Genomic DNA, 21,229 nt, shown 5'->3' on the forward strand with positions numbered 1-21,229 from the left:
TATGGAGTAAGTATATACATACATCATCTCTCTTAACTCTATAAGAAGCAACTTTGCAAAAAAGATAATAGAGACCAAATATTTGGTTTTCAAACTTAAATTACAGTTTTTAAACTTAAATTACAAGTATACACTGAAATAAATGAGTTCTTTGTATGTTGTTCAAACATCAGTCTCAATCTTGTTTATTTGAAAAAGGAGAATTGGCATGATTCTAAGTAATACACTCTTAAAATATTTTTTAATTGATTATATTACTATACACAACTGCCTAAGTAAAAAATGTAAGGTAAGGGCATGTATGATCTTAGCCAAATGTAGTATAAACCCCAATGCACAATTACCTAAGTGATCTTGATATTAACCAGAAAATCAGAAGAATTTTTGATCATTAAGAAAGCACCTACATGGAGCAGAAAGACCATGGGTGAAGAGTGGTTAATAAAATGAGATGAGATGCTAAGATCCTATTTATTTTCCCAAGTTTTTGATATTACATACTCACAGTAGCCAAGACATGGAAGAAACCTAAAGGTCCACTGATGAACAAATGGATAAAGAAAATGTGGCCTACACACAGAATGAAATTTTATTTAGCCTCAAAAAAAAAGGAAATCCTGCCGTTTGTGACATGGATGAACCTAGAGGACACTACAGTAAGTGAAATAAGCCAGACACAAATACTACATATCACTTTTTATGGAATCTACAGTAGTCAAACTCATAGAAGCAGAGAGTAGACTGGTTGTTACCAGGGCCTGAAGAAGGAGGAAAAGGAGGAGGTATTAGTAAAAGGGTAGAAACTTTCAGTTATGCCGGATGAAGAAGTCCTAGAGATCTACTATACAGCATAGTACCAATAGTTAACAACATTGTATTATATACTTGCTAAGGAGGTAGATCTTATGTTAGGTGTTCTTATCACAATATTGATAGTAACAATAAGTAAAGAGGACAGGAAGAAACTTTTAGAAGTGATGAGTATATTTACAGCATAGATCATGGTGATGATTTCATGGATGTATATTTATCTCCAAAACCATCAAGTTTAAAAAAATAATAAAAAATAGCTTCAACATATACAAACACATAAATACACAGACACAAAAGCACACCTTCTTGTTTCTTTCTATTTATGAAACTTCATGTTGCCCTTTTCCTCACAACTATAATGTTCCAGAAGTGCAAGTCTGTATCATAAGAGAAATAGAAGAGATGAAGATTTTTCTGCCATCTTAGGTACTACTTCATTATTGATGTGTCTGTCAAATGTGCTCACATCAGTTGAGGAATTAGAGGGACTGGAATCTCTCCTATTAGATATCTGCTAAGGGACAAGAGAGCTCAGGGACAGAGAACCATCACTTATCAAGAGAAAAAGAGGCAGTGACAGGAACTGGATGGGGATGAAGGCTATAGGCAGCATATCCAAATGTTTCCCAGAGCAGCTCACTGCAGAGAATGCCAAGGTCCAACTTCGTATTTAGATATCTTGTATAAAATGCACAGCTTTTCATACATGTAGAAATGTCTACTTACATGTGCCGAGCAGAGAGAGTCTTTAATGTGACAGCTCTAGCTGAACTGAGGTTATGTAAAGAAGACCTAGAAGCTGAGGAGATGTAACGGGAAAAGTCAGTCAGATAAATGGCACAGGAATTTGTCCTTCTTAATTTGAACTCATGTCCGAAATAAATAGGAAACACACCACTCACTCCCCTCACACATTCCAGCTCTGGAAATGTTACCTTTTCTCTTTTCTCTCTCACTGTATCTGTTCGTCTTCCTTTCTGCCCTTCTCACACACGGTCACCCCCACTACCACCACCACATACACACAGTTTACAAAAAAGAACTGCTTATTTCCTTTATTAGTCCACTGAGTATTCTACCAAATTGTCAATAAGACTCCCTCACCCCACCCCCTGGGATAAAGTGCACGCAGGTACCCATGAAAACCCATGCAAGTTTGGATAGAAATAGGAGTGGACCGTGGGGGGGGGGGAGGTGTGCGTATGCATGCCCATTCATGTTTTATGTGTACATGTGCACGCATGCATTTGTGTGTAAACGTGTATATGTGTGTGCATATGCGTGCACGTGTAGGGTGGAGCATAATCAGAAGGGAGAGAGAAAAAGAGGAATCAAGAGAACAAGGCTGCCTGTATACCTAAGGAATTGTTGATGAAAATGGAATCAGCTCCTGCAATAACCCATCCACCCACCATCCACAACAAAAACAAAGTAAAATACAATTAGGGATGGTGAAATGCCCTTTTATCTAAAGAAGGGGGAAGCATAATACAAAAAGTAAGCAAGCTAAGAAAAATAGACCTCTATCTCAATTTTTTTTTACCAAATCCAAACCGTACTGCCTATAACATTGGCCGTTTACAATGGCAATTAACATCAATCCTACAGTCTAATTAACCTCAATCAACAAGTCTAAGTAGGTTAATTAAATAGGATTTGGCTAAGCATGAAGCACAAAAATACAGCTGTCTCATTTAAATATGATTTACTAAGGAAAGTCATCATTTACCAAAGTTTTTCAATTTCTTTTTGGGCAGCAAAGCATGTTGGAGGGTAGGCTGGGCTGGAGGTGTCATTCTGAGAACATCCCCTGGTGTGCCTCTTTTCAGGTTTTTTTGGTACTAGCCGGTAGCACATAATTCAAATATTACCTCCAAGTTATCTGCATTTATCCCAGTCTCATCTGCTTTGGAAACACGGACTCATCCCTTTGTTGTTTATTTTGTGTCTGTCCTACCCACCCCCACTCTCTTATATTATAAATTCCTTCAGGGCACCAAGCCTATTTGATTCATCCTTGTCTCCTTAAAATCATCAAGCAAAGTGCTTTGTGAGTAGTAAGTGCCCAATTAATTGTTTTTTAATTGGATTTTCATCAAAATGCACTTTTTTTTCTCACCATATCCCCAGTATAATTTGAATTCCTGGACTTCAGGATAAAAGTCCAGATTCTGTGTTGGAGGATGGTGTTCCAAGCTGTATTGCCTCTGTGGTCCTTAGCCTCGTATTACTTCCTCACAATCATTCTACCTTTGTCATTCATCATGGAATCAAGGAGGCCGCTTTAGTCAATGGTGGCGTCAAAGACTCTAGAGGCTCTAATTTCAAAAGGACGCATCAGTGTCCACATTAGGAATTCCATGAACAGAGGCCACAGCTATGGCTTCACAAGGCCAAATGGGCCAATTCTTATTCTGCATTGGTTCTGTCATCTAGATGAATACATGTTTTTTTTTCTTTGTATTAGAAGCATTGCAAGTTGCATAAGCATATCTGCCTTCCCAATCTCAAATCTAAATAAGGTCCATCTGACAGTTGACACTCTGAAAGTGAAGATAAGCTCCTTCCTGAGTCTAAGCTCTGAGATCCCAGAATCTAGATCAGAGGAGATCCTAGGAGTCAGCCAGTTCAACCTCCTCATTATACAGATGTAGAATTACCAAGTGGCCAGGCCACACCACCAGGAGACTGACTCCAGTCTAGAGCTCATTCCCTGCTCCCTGCTGTTTCTCTGGTTGGTGGGAAACTGCTGTCACTCCATCAGGAGGGAGAGCACAGTGTCACATGGGCTTGCTACTGCTCCACAGGAGACGCAACTGCAGAATCCCACTGAATTATAAGGTATTCATCAGGGATTTGATGTTGTCAGCACCCATGTTAGAGAAGGAGAATGCTACCAGTTACAGATTGCCCCCTCAGGGCCAGTGACCATGCTGGGCACTTAACAAACCATTTAATCTTAATAAAAACTCAAAAACATCTTTTTAACCCTAATTTTTAGGTTTGAAAACTGAGGTTCCATCTTTTTCCAAGCCCAGATCTTCAAATACTACATGTTTAATACCAGTTGAGCTAGAAACTCATGCAAGTTAGGTCAAGAATGATGTAGGCAGTCTTGTCTAACACTTTGGCTGACTAACTCATAAGAAGCCAGTTATCCCGGACAAAACAGATGCTCTCTCTCCAATCTCTTATCATCCGCTGTTTGCTGAGCATCTTTACTTGCTTTCTTGTTTGTTTTGAACGCTGTCTAAAACTGTCTTATTATATGGCCCTGAAAACTACTCCTTCTCTTAACTCCCCAGTACCTGTTTAAGGTAGTTTCATTCCTTGATCACTCAGGCTAGAAGCTCAGAGTCATTTATTACTGGCTGCAGCTTCACATGTGATTCTGCCTATCCTGCCTTCTGCAAGAGCATTCTACATTCCTATAACCACTGCCCTGGTTAAGATCCCTCCTCCCTGAGTCAAGCATCTCCTCCCCCAAATCCAGTCTATTCACTGAGACTAAGTTATTCATCTTAAAGACTACTTTCAACCTAAGTATTACGTTCTAGGATAGTGTAGTCCAACAAAACCTTTTGTGATGATGGAAATGTTCTATATCTATTCTGGCCAATATGATAGCAACTGGCCATATGTGGCTATTGAGCACTTGAAGTGTGGCTGATGTGACTGAGGAACTGAGCTTTTTTCTATTTTATCTTATTTTATTTTAATGAATTTAAATTCAAGTACCCATATGTGGCTAGTTGCACCATATTGGATAGTGCAGTTCTAGGCAATGTGATCAATCCACTCACTGTTTCTGGAATATGACTTGCTATTTCCCTATCCTCACATATCCATAATAGCAGGAACAGTGCCGGTTTTGTTCACTGCCGCATCCCCAGTGCCTACATAAAGTCTTCACATGTGGTAGGTTCCCATAGATCATCTTTCAATGAATAAATCTGTCTCTTCCTCCTATCTATCTCTTTCCTATTGTTCAAGCTTTGCTAATGTTTATATTTTTCAAAAAACCAATAGCATGAAGTATTGTGTACCCCATTTAGCATATAAAATATAGTACAATTTATATTGTTAAATGTATTCTGATGTGTTTTGCTTTTGCCTTTTCAGGTTTCTTAAGAGCAGAGACCAAGTCATATAACCTTTGAATCCCACAGCACCAAACACTGAACACCACATGTAGCTGACACTCACTCACTATTGGTTCAATGGAAAGACTGTTTCCCTAGTTCATTTATCCCACTGAGGCCTCAGGGCACTGGCACATCACATTCCCTTTAGCTGAGGCTCTGGCTCATCCTAATCCCTTGCTCCTGTGGCAACTGGAATAATTCTGCCATTTCTCAGGCCACAAAATTGAATCTCAGCTGGTCTCAATCCAGCAGTGGCTTCTTACTCATAACCCCCAGAGATGCCCTTGACCACACTTTGTCCTGACATCCAAGAAAACGGCAGAATCATTAGAGAGAGACCCATGGAGTGGGTATCACAAAACTCATGTTCCCTCTCTCATTAATTATGTGACCCTAACTAGATTTCCTTATATTGAAAATCAAAATAATCAGAGTTGTCATACTAAATCCCCTAGGCTATTGTGGTTTAATATGTGAAAGAGTTTTATAAAATATAAAACCCTATACAAATACAAAATATTTAAGTCAACACATAGCTGAGGCACTGAGATTTTAGGCAAATTATTGGTGCAAAATATTTAGGCCATTTGTTCAACAAATATGTGCTGAGCAAAATCACTTGTGCTAGATACTGAGAAAACAGCAATGAATAAGAGCCACATGGTTCTATACTCAAAGAGGGTCATTGTAGTGTTAGAGACAATTTTAAACAAGAAACATAACAAATCATGTAATATTGTGACATGAAGGGAAATACAAGGTGTTATATGCATGTATGAGTATAGGAGGAATTAACTAGGTAAAGCTGGACAAGGAAGAGCATTTCAAGCATATAGGGAGCATTTGCAAAGACCCTGAGGTGTGAAAGAGTGTGTACACTTGAATGCTATTCCTTTTTATGTTTACCAAAACACTGCCAGAGCAGAAAGATGTTTTCTCAGAGTAATTCTAAGGTTCTAAAAGTCTGTGAACTAAAGCCCTTTAGACAGCCCTGGCCTCACCTCACAGGATGTTCAGTATGGCATTGTTGTTACCTGTATATTCTATATATCAAGAGGAAACAAAATACTTTTTATAGCCATCAAAATCAGATGAGGGTTCTTAAACATTCTTATTTAAAGCTTAAGACAGAGGTTGGCTTTCTGTCACGTAAAGACAGTGCATAAGCTATAGAAGCTTATTCCTCATCTTCTGCAAATTCTGCAAAAATGAAAATAAAAGAATAAGAACAGTAATGCTTAAATTCAAGCAGGAGAGGGGACATCAGTGGATGAAAAATCTTGACAAATTTTGCATGGCATCCTGGACAGAACGTAAAACCTGCCTTTGCAAAGCAGCCAAAGCCACAACCTAAAGGGAATATAGTTAGCCACATCATTTAGAAACAAGTTATCTTGTTCAGCAGAGCAAGTATTGGAGTCATCAAAAACAGGGAAAAGCAGTATTAAGGCCTCCTCCTCCACCTCTTCCCAGAATACTTACACCCGAGTGCTTCCCCAATTCACCCACCACACCTAATCAGGAAAATGGAAGTATTTTTCCGACTGAAAAAGTTAAATTAGGGAAGCTTGGGATCTCAAAGCACCAGCCTCCAAGTCCACAGAAGATGTAAAAAAAAAAAAAAAAAAAAAAAAATCCCAACATGAGGAAGAGAACACACAAAGACAAATGAGCCAAATAAAAAAGATAATGCAAGAGCTAAAAGAATACTTCAAAAATACTAATATCCTCAGAGAAATACAGAGTATTATATTTCATCAATGAAATGTGAACAAGATGTTCTAGTACATGAAAATTCAGAAAACAAGAAAGAATTCTTGAGAAGCAAATTATAGAAGACATAAAAATATAATAGTTAAGTGGAAGAAATCAATTAGATATAGAATAGAAAGAGAATATCAAGTAAATATTTATTGAGTACCTCCCATGTTCTAGGCACTCTTCCAGGTAGTAGGAATACAAAGTGAACAAAAATCTTTGCCCTCATAGAACCTATATTCTACACAAAGAAATAAAATATGTGAGGAAAAGAATAATGTTTGAATCCAGGTGACCAAACTCCCAAGAAATATGAATTCCAGAAAGAGTAAATGGAAAGAAACAAACAAACAAAAAAAGATAGAAATGGAATGAAATTACCAGAGAAACAATACAAGAAAGCTTCCAGAATTAAAGGATACAAGTCTCCAGATTAAAGGGGCTAAACAAATGTCTAGCACAACAAAAGTGATAAAGTGCACATTATAATGACAGGTCAGAAAACCAAATATAGAGATCCCTAAAAGCTTCTAGATCTAAGCAGTGGATTACATTTAAAGGAAAAGAAACAGAATTCTCAACAGAAATAATGAACAATGGGTTAATGCCCAAAATATGTTGGAGAACATTATTTTTAGCCTACATACCTATAACCAAATTATCAAGTTTATTGTGATAACAGACTAAAGATATACTCAGATATTTGAGGACTCAAAAAAACTAGCTTTCAGACACTCTTCCAAACATTGCAACTGAAGACAACAAAGATAAGAAATCCAAAAGTAGGAGAGTTTAAAAAAAAAGTTCAAGACTGATGGGTAGGGATGCCTGGGTGTCTCCATTGGTTAAGCGACTGCCTTCAGCTCAGGTCATGATGCCAGAGTCCTAGGATCAAGTCCCACATCAGGCTCCTTGCTCAGTGGGGAAACAGCTTCTCCCTCTGCCTATTGCTCCCCCTTCTTGTGCTTGCTCTCTCTCTCTTTCTCTCTGACCAATAAATGAATAAAATCTTTTAAAAAAAGAATGATGATAATATAAAATGACTAAATAACAACCAGCCCAAACTGAAGGGCCCCAGGAATATAATTGTGAATGTTATAGTATAGATTTTGAATGTGAATAAAACTCCAGAGAACATAGCCAGAAATTTCCAGCAATAAGTCCTATGGCACATCAAAAGCACAAACCTGCTCTGAAGAAGACATACCCACTAAAAATTATCTTTATGATACAGTGACCTTGAAAATGCTGAACTGAGAAGTTATCCACCTAACCATAGCATAGAACTCTGTGGTGTTAAAAAGAATGAAGTACACCCACATGTATTGATATGGAACAATCTCCAGATATACTGTAAGTGAAAAAAAGCAAGGTGTAGGACTTTTTTCAGTATGTCAACATTTATGTCAGAAAAGTGAAAAGGCACATTTGGAAGTATGCTTATATCCACAGAGAATATCTCTGAAGAAAATGCAAGAAACAGAGTGGTTTTCTCTTAAAAGGGGACTAAGATGTAGGAGGCAGTAGAAGAAAGACTTAGTTTCACTGAATTTTTACCATGCCCATGTATTACCTAATCAAAAACTAATGAAATTTTTAAACAATGTTAGTACCTGCTCTATTTAAACAGATTGCAAGAGGCTGAGAGGGTTACAATCTTAAAGATTCCTATTATAAGTACTCAGCATTTTTTAAATTTCTCTTATACCTCAGAATTATCCACAAAATTTATCTATTTTATCCAAATCATTTTTCATTTGGTTATTAGAAATCTGGTTTGCAAAAACATTACACATGCAAAGAACTTATAACTGTAACTTTTAACCTCATCACTTCCACATCACTATTAGCTGGTAAATTTTAGCAATCTCTATTAATATTATCTTAATTTAAAGATATATCTTTGTACTTATATTTGGTTGTCAGATTTTATTGATTAATATTCTTCAAACATTTGCATCTTCAAACATTTGCATGAGTTAATTACTATCCATATTAGAAGAGAGAAAATAAGATATTGGACAATAAGTCAATGTCCTATTAAAATGAAGTCAGGACAATGAAATATATAACTGGAATCTAAAGATTTGGTTTTCTGTCAGTACCATTAAAATGTGTAGCCTTGAAAATGAGCCAAACTTTCCAAATATCAGGCTCTTGGCAAATGCTCATTAAGCATCTACTGCACAGAACACAGTGCAGGAAGCACATGAGGAAAATGTTTGAAGCATGGCCCCTCCCTTCCTAAGAAAAATGTCTATTGGGAGATATGAGAAATGTATACCCATGAAAATAGTTATGTGAAATAGAGCTCCATGAGATTAGTTTCAAGTGAATAATATGGTCAAAACATGTAAAGAGAACTAAAAAAATTTCTGGCTAGGGCACTCAGAAAGGGTTTTGTTGAGGAGATAAGATTTAAGCCAATATTAAAGAGTAGATATGACTTTTCTAAATATATGATCCAAGTGTTCAATATAATTCAAATAGGGTAACATTTACATGAGTTTATCTTGGCTACATTATTTCAGACACCTTAAAGGTCAATCACCATCATTCACCAAATTAGGTCAATCACTGTCAATCACCATTTTGGAGCAAGGAATTGTTAAGGCAACCCTTCCCCTCCCTTTCCCTGATCATTCTTCCCTTCCCCTGCCCTCAATCCCTGTTCTATTCTTCTCTCTATCCCCTTGCCCCAACTACCAAATAAATGAATGAATTGCAAAGTTGTTTAAAAAACAAAAGAGCAAAAGTATTCAAGGATGCTATCCTTGCACATTCTATTACAGTTTTTCATGTGGACACAGGTATAGTTAAAAATGCAGTTGCATTTTCTGTAGGGTTTCCTCATTTCATTATAGCAATAGGATTTTCTTTATGCTGAATTTCACACAATGATGTCAGCTTGAGTTCTTCCAAGCTTACCATGGAGAAAAAGGCCTGGGGGAAGGGGCTACAAATGTTAAGAACTCCCTGCTTTATTTAGAAAACTGCTTGAGCACATTTCATATCAGCCTCCCATGCCCCCAAAGTGGGTCCAATGTAGAAGCATGTAGATGTCATCTGTCAAACTTACTGTGGCTTCCAGTCCAAGGGCCCAATTGAGAGAAAGCCATTAGTGGTATCAGGGGTGCTAAAGTACCAGACATCACGAATCCAGCCCTTTCAAAAGTGATTTTGTTCTCTCCTTAACACTGTAGTCCTGCATCCTGCTTTCCTAGAGTGAATGTTCTTTAGTTAAACAGATTCATTCTAAATCCAGTTGCTGCTTGTCTCAGGGACCATTTCCTAAGACATGACCAGTTGTGCTGCATCAGGCCTCATGACATTTCTGCCCCCAAACCAACCGCATCAGCTTCCCATCAGATACCCATGATGCATGTGTTGGTAGAGCTTTCCAGGGGGGACAGGATCTCTTGTTGAAGGGATGTCTTCACTCCAGAAACTTTTTGGTGTTCTTTCATCCTATCTTTGCTAATGTATACTAACATGCCTTTGGCTAATGCTAAAGATGTTTTGTCCAGAATTGCATCTGCTGGTTGTGATGGTTCCCAAACTAGCCATTTCTGGGTTGCTCCAGTACTATCTTTCCTGTTGATACCTGGCATGAAGGGTGATGGTGGAGATGGGCAATATTAGAGCTAAGAGTGAGAAATGCTAGCATTCCACCCTGCCAATCACCCCTTTTGTGATGAAATTCCCAAAAAAGTACTTTCACAAGGAACTCTAGCCAATAAAGGAGATTGAGGTGCTCTTGTATTGCCATTTGGACTTGGAACTCATACCCCAAGGCTGAGCCTCTCTTTTAACCCCGGCTGGACCACTTGGCTCAGGCTCAGGCTCCAAGCAAGGCCTTTCCTTTTTCCTCCAAATCTCAATCTTGCAATCAGAAAGTAACTGACCAGAGCTACAAGCAACATTCTCAAACACCCAAGCCCACAGTCAAGCAAGAACAGGTTGGTTGTTCAAGAAGGGGCAGAGCCTAGTGACCTCCAACAATGGGAGGTCACATGTGTCCTTGACCTTTTAAGCATGTAAAGTAGTAGACCAAAGGCTTAGGATCACTCTAATTAGTGACCCCTACAGTTGGAAAAGGGAACTAGGAGGAAGGGAGAGACTCAGAACTTTGCTGTCCTTCAGTCAACTTACAACTACCTTATAGTACTTGGTACAATATGTGAGGAATTTCTCCCCCAAGAAATCATAAGCTTTTTGAAAGCACGAGCCAAAAATGTTCCTTGAATTTCTTTGAATCCTACCTTCAGGAGCACGGGCACAAGCCTGGCTATGAAAACAAACATATATGAATCAGATTTCTTGACCAGCCTGTGGCCTGGTTGTAGCCACCCTGATGCCACCCAAGACCTCTCTGATCTTGTCTTTCCCTTCTTTGTGTCCAGGTTTTGCTTAGTACATCCTGCTGCAGTTGTAGGATGCTATGGCAGTTTTGCCAGGATGGCTTTGAGCTGAAGGAGACTTACTCACTGCAAGTTGGTGCACACCATAGTCTTCCTCATGCATGGAGCCTGGTGGGTATGCAAAGCCACAATCCCCTGGAGCACATGGGACTTTGCACCGGGAATCTCCTGTTGCCTTCAAGGAACAAAGACATACAAGATTTAATGGGCCAATAATTTTGGATATTCTCGAGTTTAAAAATTACAATAAAAATAAAGTAAGACAAGGAAGCAACCATCAATTTGCCCAAAACTATCACAAGCCTAAATCTATTTAGCAGTTGCAGAGGGATCAATCATTTGTGGGGCAGAGATTTGTGTTCTAGTTCTGACTCATCCACTAATTAGCAATTCGATTTCAGGCAACTTGATCCGTTGGGTCTCTGCTTCCTCATCAGTAAATGAGGAGGTAAAAAGTCTAAAGTCACTTTCAGCCTCATAAATTTACTAATTTTGGAAATAGTCCAGAGTTTTAGTTAGAAGTGTGATAAAATAATTTAGTTCATGCATTTCAACATTTAGAAATGTAAATTGATCATTAGGATGAATAGTCTTGGCTACCAAGAGTAAATAGTCTCTTCTATCATTTTATTCATATAAAGTTAAAAACATTCAAAGTCTACACAGATCAATTTTATATGAATAACTTTTAGTTTATTTTATTTTCCTTTTTAGAAATAAGAAAACCAAGTGGTGGGAAACACTAGTAAAGTGATACTAAGATCAAGGCCAATAACAACATTATGATCCTGACTGTAACCTTAAGTCAATGACAAACCACGTAAGCTGCTCATGAGAGCACATAAGAAGCTTTCTATGTTTCATGCAATGATGAAAATACACAAAAACTGTACTCATATTAACTTCTGCATTTCTACTGTTGGTGAGTAGAAATTAAATATATTTAATCTACTGCATTAATGTGGAGGAAGTTGCATTTGACAAGTATACTTGTGCAATATGTATTTGGAGAGGTTAGTTTGGGAAAATGGCCTTTCTAGGTATTATACCAATAAAAAAATATTTTCTCCTGAAGAACTATAAATTAGGTTTAATCCCTAACAAAAGTATTTGGCTTCTCTCTAAAATAGTTACCTAATTAAAAAAAAAAAAAAACTATTTAGTCCACCCTAAACATTCTCCAACCAAATCTTCCAGGAGTGAGGGGGGAGATCACCAAACTTTGCTCAGAGCCGCTTTATTCCTGGTTGCCTTCTTCTGCCAGAGCCATTGCCTTTGACACCTCTGACATATTTCCATCATTGCTGCAGGGGGAAAGCATGAAATGCTCTCCAAAGAGACTCAGGGAAGTGCAAAGTGACAGCAGGAGGAGCAAACATTGTCACACAGACCCAGAAAGGCAACAAGCTCTGCAGGAGTGCAGGAGTTGTAGCAACTTCTACACTTTTTATTGGCATGCATACCATAACTTAGAGGTACTGACTTTATTAGGAATTAAATTGTGCTCACCACTGCTCTGCTCCTTCAGGCCACAATAATGTTGGAGGCTTATTTTGAAAATTTACTTCAGCAGCAAACTCTGGGCAAGGCTACTATGTAGGGGAGGTGGCTTCATGCGAAGTCTGCACAATCAACAAGAAAAATGGATAGCCAAAGCTGGGGCTACCTTGGGGAAATGCACAGCTAGAGAGGATGGAAATAGGGCAGGAACTGTTTCATCCCTGATTGGATTTCAAGGCAAATAACTAGACAGTAAGAAGAAATTAGAGATTTGGGTGAAGGGGCCATAGGAAACGGCTGGGAACTCTTCTCAAATAATACCTATGGGACAGTCACCCCTGTGATCCAAATGTCTCTTAAGATCTTCAATTCTAAGAAAACAAAGGCATATACATATGCACAGAACTCAAATTTTTAAAACTACATAAAGTGTATAATAATGGGGGAAAACAAGAGCCTCTGGCATTAAGACAGGCCTGGCTTCCAATCTTTCATCCAAACATTCGCAAACTCAAGCAAGTGTCCTCAGCTCTCTGGGCCTCTGTTTCCTTTTTGGCTTCTATTCTTTCCTTTCTGTTCTTATTGCTACCTTTCAGATCTGATGGGCATTGACAGGTAATGCATGCACAGGGTTTAGAGTAAGTTTTCAAGAAGGAGCAGTGGTTATTACTGCATCCCTGTGATCATCAGGGGAGTGCAAAGGGCTTAGTGAGGACAGTGGCACCTGCCTCAGCTGATGCTCTGTGGTGACACAAGCAAGCCTTTCAGATTTGAAGGATGTTACCCAGAGCCTGGCAGTCATTCAAACCCCTTCCAAGGCCAGGGGGTCTGGCAAACTCTCCCCCCACCCCAACCACCACCACCACCATTCAAATGTTGTTTGCCTCATCGTTCACAACCCACAACCTTCTATCAGTTTCCTGGAAGGTGAGTCATGGTAACACAAGAGCACAGAGAAAAGAACACACAACAGTAATTATATAAACTACATTTCCTTCTCCAAAACAGATTAGGAGTCACAGTGGTGTGGACCTATTCAGATTGTCTGTTCGTGCTGAATGGCACACACAAGCCGAGGAGCCAAGAGATGCCCAGCCAAGCAGAGGTTGCTGCACCAGCATTGGCCTCATTTACTCCATTGACCTGCCTGGCCTTTGGAGCAGGAACCCGGCCAGGAGTGTTATTCTCACAGGGACCCTGTTGTTTTTTCTATCAAGTCAGGGCCTGCTGTTCCAAGGATTTCTCCTGCTATATCTCATTTTGGTCTCTCAGGGATCTATTCTCTGACAATGTGCGTGTGAAACTCGCCTCAACAGGAATCAGAGTTGCTGCAGACAGACTGACAAGCCTCCCTGAAAAACTGCCAACCCAGGCCGGGGGCTTTGATAACAGACTATGAGGCTGGAAACAGACAGTTGAGAGCCGAGCTCAGCTCCCTCCACCAAGATGGGCCTCTGTCCAGTCTACACCAATCTAAAAACAGTGTCCATTCATCCAGTGGACATTCGCTTATAAGTAATCCTTCCCACGCTTTCAATAGCGTCCCAGAGTGCAGCCCTGCAGAGCACTGTCTAGAGACAGAGGGGCCCTGAACCCCAAGCCACTGGTTTCCCTTCCTGCTGCCTGCCTCGGGAGGCTGAGCTGGCCAGAGAGAGGGGTCAGGGAGGAGAATTGTGCTATTCCCCACACTCTGTCCTTGGCCAACCAACAGAAAATTGTCTGGTTTCACAGGAATGTTTTGTGACAACAGCCCACAGTCTGCCCAGCCCCCTCACAAAAGGGACTGTTGATGGCCGTGTCCAGCTACTGTGGTAAACTCCCTTTAGGCCTTTCAATGTACCTTCGTCTGCACCCCCATTCCCAGACTGAAGGCCTCCCCAGGGAAGCCTTTCCTGATCACTCCCAAGCAAGTTTGGCCTGGGTCTGTTCTCCCTCAAAGCTTCCTCACATCCCTGCTACATTGCCTGGACTCTGTTAGACAGTGTGTTCCTGGAGACAGGGTCTCAATCATATTTTCCTCTGAACCTTTCTACCTGCCATAGTTCCTGAATTAAAATCTAAAAGTAATTAAGCATCTAATATGTGGTTGACATTTTATGCATTCAAAGCATTTGATTCTCACAATGATCACCACCGGTTTGCAACTTGGGGAGACCCAGACCAATTAAGTAATTTGAGCAAGAGCACCCTGTGACTGATTCCAGAGTGGGACGTTTCCGTTAACACCTATAATTACACATAGGAGGTACTCAATAAATGGCTGGCAAATTAATAAATAGATGCATAAATGTGTTTAAATATTATCTACTGGGGCACCTGGGTGGCTCAGTCAGTTAAGCGTCTGTCTTCAGCTCAGGTCATGATCCCAGGGTCCTGGGATTGAGGTCTCACATCGGGCTCCCTGCTCAGCGGGGAGTCTGCTTCTCCCTCTCCCTCTGTCTACCACTCTGCCTACTTGTTCTCTCTCTCTCTCTCTCTCTCTCTCTCTCTCTGTCAAATAAATAAATAAATAAAATCTTTTTAAAAAAATAAATGTTATCTACCTACTAAACAGCATTTCATTTAATATAAATTTTCTTAATTTTAGGGAAACACTCAAAGAGAATGGATTTGCTCAGATATGATTACACAATGACTTTTTAATGAGGTCAAAAGTAAGAGTGTTTTTCTTGAGACAGTGCTGATGAATAGCTCCCCCTCTTGCGGAGGAATTAAACAAGTAGGAACAATTGTCAGTTAAGCAGGAAAAAATTTCTCTTCTCTGAGTGCTCAATCACTGAAAAGAGATATTTTGGAATCTCCATCACAAGAGATTTTCAAAGAAGAGAACAGAGAAACCTGCTGTCTTGGACAGATGAGTCATTGGCAAGGTCTTGGTGTCCATGGGCTTCAAGGTTGTTCTAATAAGAAGCCCCATCTGAGTTGTCTCTTGTCATCCACCTCTGGTACCTGAGGCCTGAAGTAACAAACCTCTCCTTTGGAGACTGGGGGGCTTCTTGGAAAAGTGGAATTTTGGAGCTAGAGTTCCACAGCAGACAGTGCCTGGTGCCATTGTACGGGTTAGTTCTGGACAAAATTGAGATATAGCATTTTGAATTTGGTTTAAAATGTCAGCTTTCTCTTTCCTCACAAGCCTATTGCCATGCGCTCCTCTTCTCACTCACCACTCTCCTCATTCTTCCTTTTGATCAAATTCCTCCCCACAAGGAGTTTTTGCTGCTTCCATAGTTAAAGGGTAATAATTTGCCATAGTATCTGCCTTTTAAATATCTCTCTTCCACAGCCCCTCTTCGGCACCAACCAGCCTTATCTGTAATTTGGGGCTCCCGCCACAAACACATGACAATCGATGCTTTTCGTCGCTGGAACGTTGACTTCCACGTGACGACAGCCACCCAGGCATGCTTACACAGCTTTACGCCACACACACCATGCGCCCAAGTACCCTTGTCAACCTCGAGAAAAATGAAAACACACACTCTTTATCTCTCTGGTAATAATTTCATCTTCAAGGCAATTGGTATTCATTTAATCTTTACCTTTGTGAATAGTACCTCGCATGAATTCTCATGTGGAATCGGTAATCAAGTTTATAAAAGAACATACAAAGACTTCATCAGAAGCTTTTATCCTACACTGAGATCATAATCAAGCACCGTTACAGAAGTGAATAGTTTGAGACTGATCTGGTAACAACTGTGCTCCCATTTTGAAGTGAATCTATCTAATGATAAATGGTTGTGTTTTTAAAGCAGGGAAGATAAGAGGTGAATCTGCTGCTGCAAGCAGGAGCCGTGCTCCAAGAGAGGCCCACTTTTCCCTGCTGGTGCAGTGGTGGCTGTCTGATACTATGTTGGATTGACACATTTACTCTAATTGTGAAGGACCCTATTGAAACATAAATTGGAGTTAGCTATGGCAAGTCTCACTGAAACCTGCACATTTTTAGGACCCGTTAGGAGAAACCACTGTAAGCGTTTCTCTGGCTTCTCAGGTCTCTCTGTCCCCTGCCACAGAGCTGTGTGGCTACAGATGACCTCAGGACTCAGCAACAAGCCAGACAAGGAGAAGCACAGACCCAGTAGCTGGTAGTTGTTAGGCTTAGCAATGATAAATCACTTGTTCTACTGTCCCTGTTAAGGCTCTGAATTTGTAATATCTTTATACTGGCAAGTCCCAGCTAGGATAAGTTTAATTATTTACAGCTGCTGCTAGATTCAATTTTTATAAGACTTGAGCATATGTATAAGTATTCTATAGTCAATGAAGCAAATAAGGTAATATCAGGTTGACTATAATGCAAAGGGGCTTTATTACAATATAGAGAGAAAAGCTTTCTCCATATTTAACCAAAGTCCACTGTCTGCTATCAACTACTGAGTCTCTCAGTTCTCAGCTTCCCAGTACAGCTACAACACAACATGAAACAGAGTTAGAACGAGCATCTGGTAGCACGAGTGAAACAGAGCACACAAACTTACAGCAAAGCAAAGTGCGGAATTTTAACTACAGCAAGACTGGTAATACCCTCTTGGGTCACAGTTACTGTCTGAAATGATGAAACCAATTCTTCCAACGACTCAATCTGCATGTTCCAATGTCTAAATGATGGTTTCTTGCTTTTTGTTTATTTATTAATGTGCTCCAAAATATTGCTATTCGAATCCTTGGCATCAATGGTTATTGAACACTCCTGATTAAGCACTCCACATATTCTACCATTTCTAAAAACAAAAATTTCTTAAAGGGTAAGCATCATTTGGTTTAGAAGTCCTAATTTGAAAATGAGAGGAGAAAAGGGATGAGTTGTAGTCAAATAGCATTACTGAGTCTTGGGAGTCAAAGTAGGTGGGTACCTAATTTTAAAATGTCATTTAAGTCACTCTCAGTTCATTTTGTTTGTTTACTATTCACTTTTTTTAATTGCTATATATATTACCTCTTCAATCTGTGACTAGGCCCAAGACCTAGAAAAAAAAATAAACAGTTGATTCATCTATTTTTTTTCCTTCAATAAATATGCACTGAGCATTTACTATGTGCAGGACACTCTGCTAGACACTTGATAGTTCAATAATGACTCAGCACTGGTCCCCACCCTCAGAAGAGGAGAGACATATACAAAAGAACTCGAATAAGTTGTTGCCACATCATCATAGAAGGACATGTCCAAGGTACCATGATAGCTCAAGAAAGAAAAAGTAATACCCTATCCAGGGTATTAATGGGATCATCACACTAGAGGTAAACCATCAAAAATGAGTAAGAGTTCACCTGGCAGACACCGGTAGGGTGAGTCAGTCCAATGGAAGGAGACACATGAGAACATGCATGGAAGTCTGGACGCCAGGGCACACGCCCAAGGACCGAAAGGTATGTGCCCCTGAAATGTCACATGCCTACAGTGAAGCAGCAAGTGGTGAGAGAGGCAGAGCCAGCGTGCAGGGCATTATATGCCATGCCAGAGATTTGGGCCTTAACCCTGAACATAAAAGGGAGGCTTTGCTAGATTGCAAGCAAAGGGGCAGAACACTCCCATTTGCATTTGAAGGAGGGGCTGACAGTAGTGTGCAAGGTGGAGACAGGCAGGAGACCACTGCAACAACATAAGGGGTAGGTAGCTAGAAAGGGCTCAGCCAACACAGGTGATGGCAAGAAGGGGTGGAAAGTGTAGCTCAACTCTCTTACCTTTTCTATAACGCATGAGTTATAAGCTGGGTAGGAGGGAAAACAAACGTTTGAATTAAAAACAACAGTCTCTTACAGTTTGAATATTGTCTTTAAAGTAAGTAATCAATTCAAGATTCAACCCCCTATCAGCACTGATTTAATCTCTTTGGGCAAGTCCATCCCTCTGGGGAAATTTTAAGTCTTTTAACTCTCCAACATAGGGTCTGGGTGGATGAGAGGGACAGCCTCTTAGTGGAGGATAGAGGTCTTAAGAAGCACACATTGGCACCAAAGGCAAGGGAAGCAAGGGCAAAAATGAACTATTGGGATTTCATCAAGATAAAAAGCTTTTGCACAGCAAAAGAAACAGTCTACAAAACCAAAAGACAACCGAAAGCATGGGAGAAAATATTTGCAAATGACATATCAGATAAAGGGCTAGTATCCAAAATCTATAAAGAACTTATCAAACTCAACACCCAAAGAACAAATGATCCAATCAAGAAATGGGCAGAAGACATGAATAGACGTTTTTTCAAAGAAGACATCCAAATGGCCAACAGACACATGAAAAAGTGCTCAGCATCGCTCGGCATCAGGGAAATCCAAATCAAAACCTCAATGAGATACCACCTCACACCAGTCAGAATGGCTAAAATTAACAAGTCAGGAAACGACAGATGTTGGCGGGGATGCGGAGAAAGGGGAACCCTCCTACACTGTTGGTGGGAAACCAAGCTGGTGCAACCACTCTGGAAAACAGTATGGAGGTTCCTCAAACAGTTGAAAATAGAGCTACCATACAATCCAGCAATTGCACTACTGGGTATTTACCCCAAAGATACAAATGTAGGGATCCGAAGGAGTACATGCACCCCAATGTTTATAGCAGCAATGTCCACAATAGCCAAACTGTGGAAAGAGCCAAGATGTCCATCGACAGATGAATGGATAAAGAAGAGGTGGTATATATACACAATGGAATATTATGCAGCCATAAAAAGGAATGAGATCTTGCCATTTGCATGACATGGATGGAATTGGAGGGTGTTATGCTGAGTGAAATAAGTCAATCAGAGAAAGACATGTATCATATGACCTCGCTGATATGAGGAATTTTTAACCTCGGGAAACAAACTGAGGGTTGCTGGAGTGGCGGGGGTGTGGGAGGGATGGGGTGGCTGGGTGACAGACATTGGGGAAGTTATGTGCTATGGTGAGTGTTGTGAATTGTGCAAGACTGTTGAATCACAGATCAGTACTTCTGAAACAAATAATGCAATATATGTTAAGAAAAAAAAAAGAAGATAGCAGGAGGGGAAGAATGAAGGGGAGTAAGTCGGAGGGGGAGACAAACCATGAGAGATGATGGACTCTGAAAAACAAACTGAGGTTTTTAGAGGGGAGGGCGTTGGGGGGATGGGTTAGCCTGGTGATGGGTATTAAAGAGGGCACGTTCTGCGTGGAGCACTGGGTGTTATGCACAAACAATGAATCATGGAACACTACATCAAAAATAATGATGTATGATGATTAACATAACAATAAAAAAAAAGAAGCTCACATTGGTGACCCCTCACAGTCTCTGCTGAGGCATTGCTGAGCAGGTCTCATGCCCCGGTTCCACCTGGCTTTTCAAGGTATCCTACTGCCTCTGGCCCCTGGAGTCCTGGCCAATTGCTCTTTTACAACAGAAGAAAAGATATGGCATACTGATCTGGAGGCAGGTAGGTAGGCAGACAAAATGAAGAGCATGTGCAAGTTCTCTTCTGACCACCTCTGCCTTCTCAGTTAAACAGGAAGCAAGACTATCAGCTAAGTGAAGAAGGCAGGAGAGGAGGCTGAGTCCTGGACAAGGGCCAAGAGGAGCAGGGAAATGTGGTCTGACTGCCTCACGCACTAACACCCACTGCAGGCTTGTGATCATAAATTCGAGTTAGTCCAGTCAGCCTGGGCATATGGGTTTCTTTCTCTGCCCACATTGAGCTACTCGGTACAGGCCCAAAGTAGGTAGAAATTGGGTGTAACCAATGTTCAGGTTTTGCAAGGTTAAGTCCAATTAGAAGAGATGGGAAAGGAATAGAGGATGATACAAAGGAATAATTCTAATGATGAAACTGGAATCTAAGCTGGGCACTGAAGACAGCAAGGAGATGAGGCACAATGAAAGGGCAATCGGACAAATGAACTGTTTGATCAAAGTATTGTTGGAGACGGGGTGGGAAAAGGAAGTGGGTGGAAATGGAAGGAGGATGTGGTTGGAACTGGCATGCTTGACATGGAGGTTATGGAGACTATATTACTACTGTAGGCTATGACTGGAATAAGGGACAGACGTGGTGTCTAGATTGAGATCTTTGGAGAAATGGGACAACAGAATTTTGAAAGGGTCATTTGCAAGGATATTTAAATCACCACAAATTAGGGTAATAGTTGTCTTGAAAGAGCAGCCGTGAGCCAGGGGAGCCACCTGGGGGCTGGCGGTGACTGCAACAGTGGTAGGGCAGTGACAGGACATTCAAATCCAGGGCTTCTGAGAAGAGGAGGGAGGGAAGTGAGAGTCCGGAAGTGGTGATGCAAAGAGGAACAAGATGTCGGCTGACCCCACACAGAGGCCCAATGCTAGAAGAAGTGTAGGAGAGGCCGAGCTATTTTTTGAAAAAGCAGCAGGGAAATGAAGCATTTGCTTCCAAGCTATGAAATGAAGCAATAGTACCAAGATATGTGCTATTTATCTGAGATATTTTTTCCCGCTCAGCAGGCTGCCTTGTTCACTATTTGTAAAGATTTTTAAAAGAGTGATGATTCTGAGGCTAAAAGACAAAATGTGTTAAGTGTTAGCTTTGTGAAGAAGGGCGTTATCTTAGCTCAGAGTAAATGTGAGAGTCTGTTAACACTAAACTGTGCCTACTGTATTTGGCT

This window comes from Callorhinus ursinus, unplaced genomic scaffold (assembly GCF_003265705.2).
Source record: "Callorhinus ursinus isolate GAN/ISIS: 27379988/994484 unplaced genomic scaffold, GSC_fseal_2.0 scaffold62, whole genome shotgun sequence".
NCBI classification, from domain to species: Eukaryota; Metazoa; Chordata; class Mammalia; order Carnivora; family Otariidae; genus Callorhinus; species Callorhinus ursinus.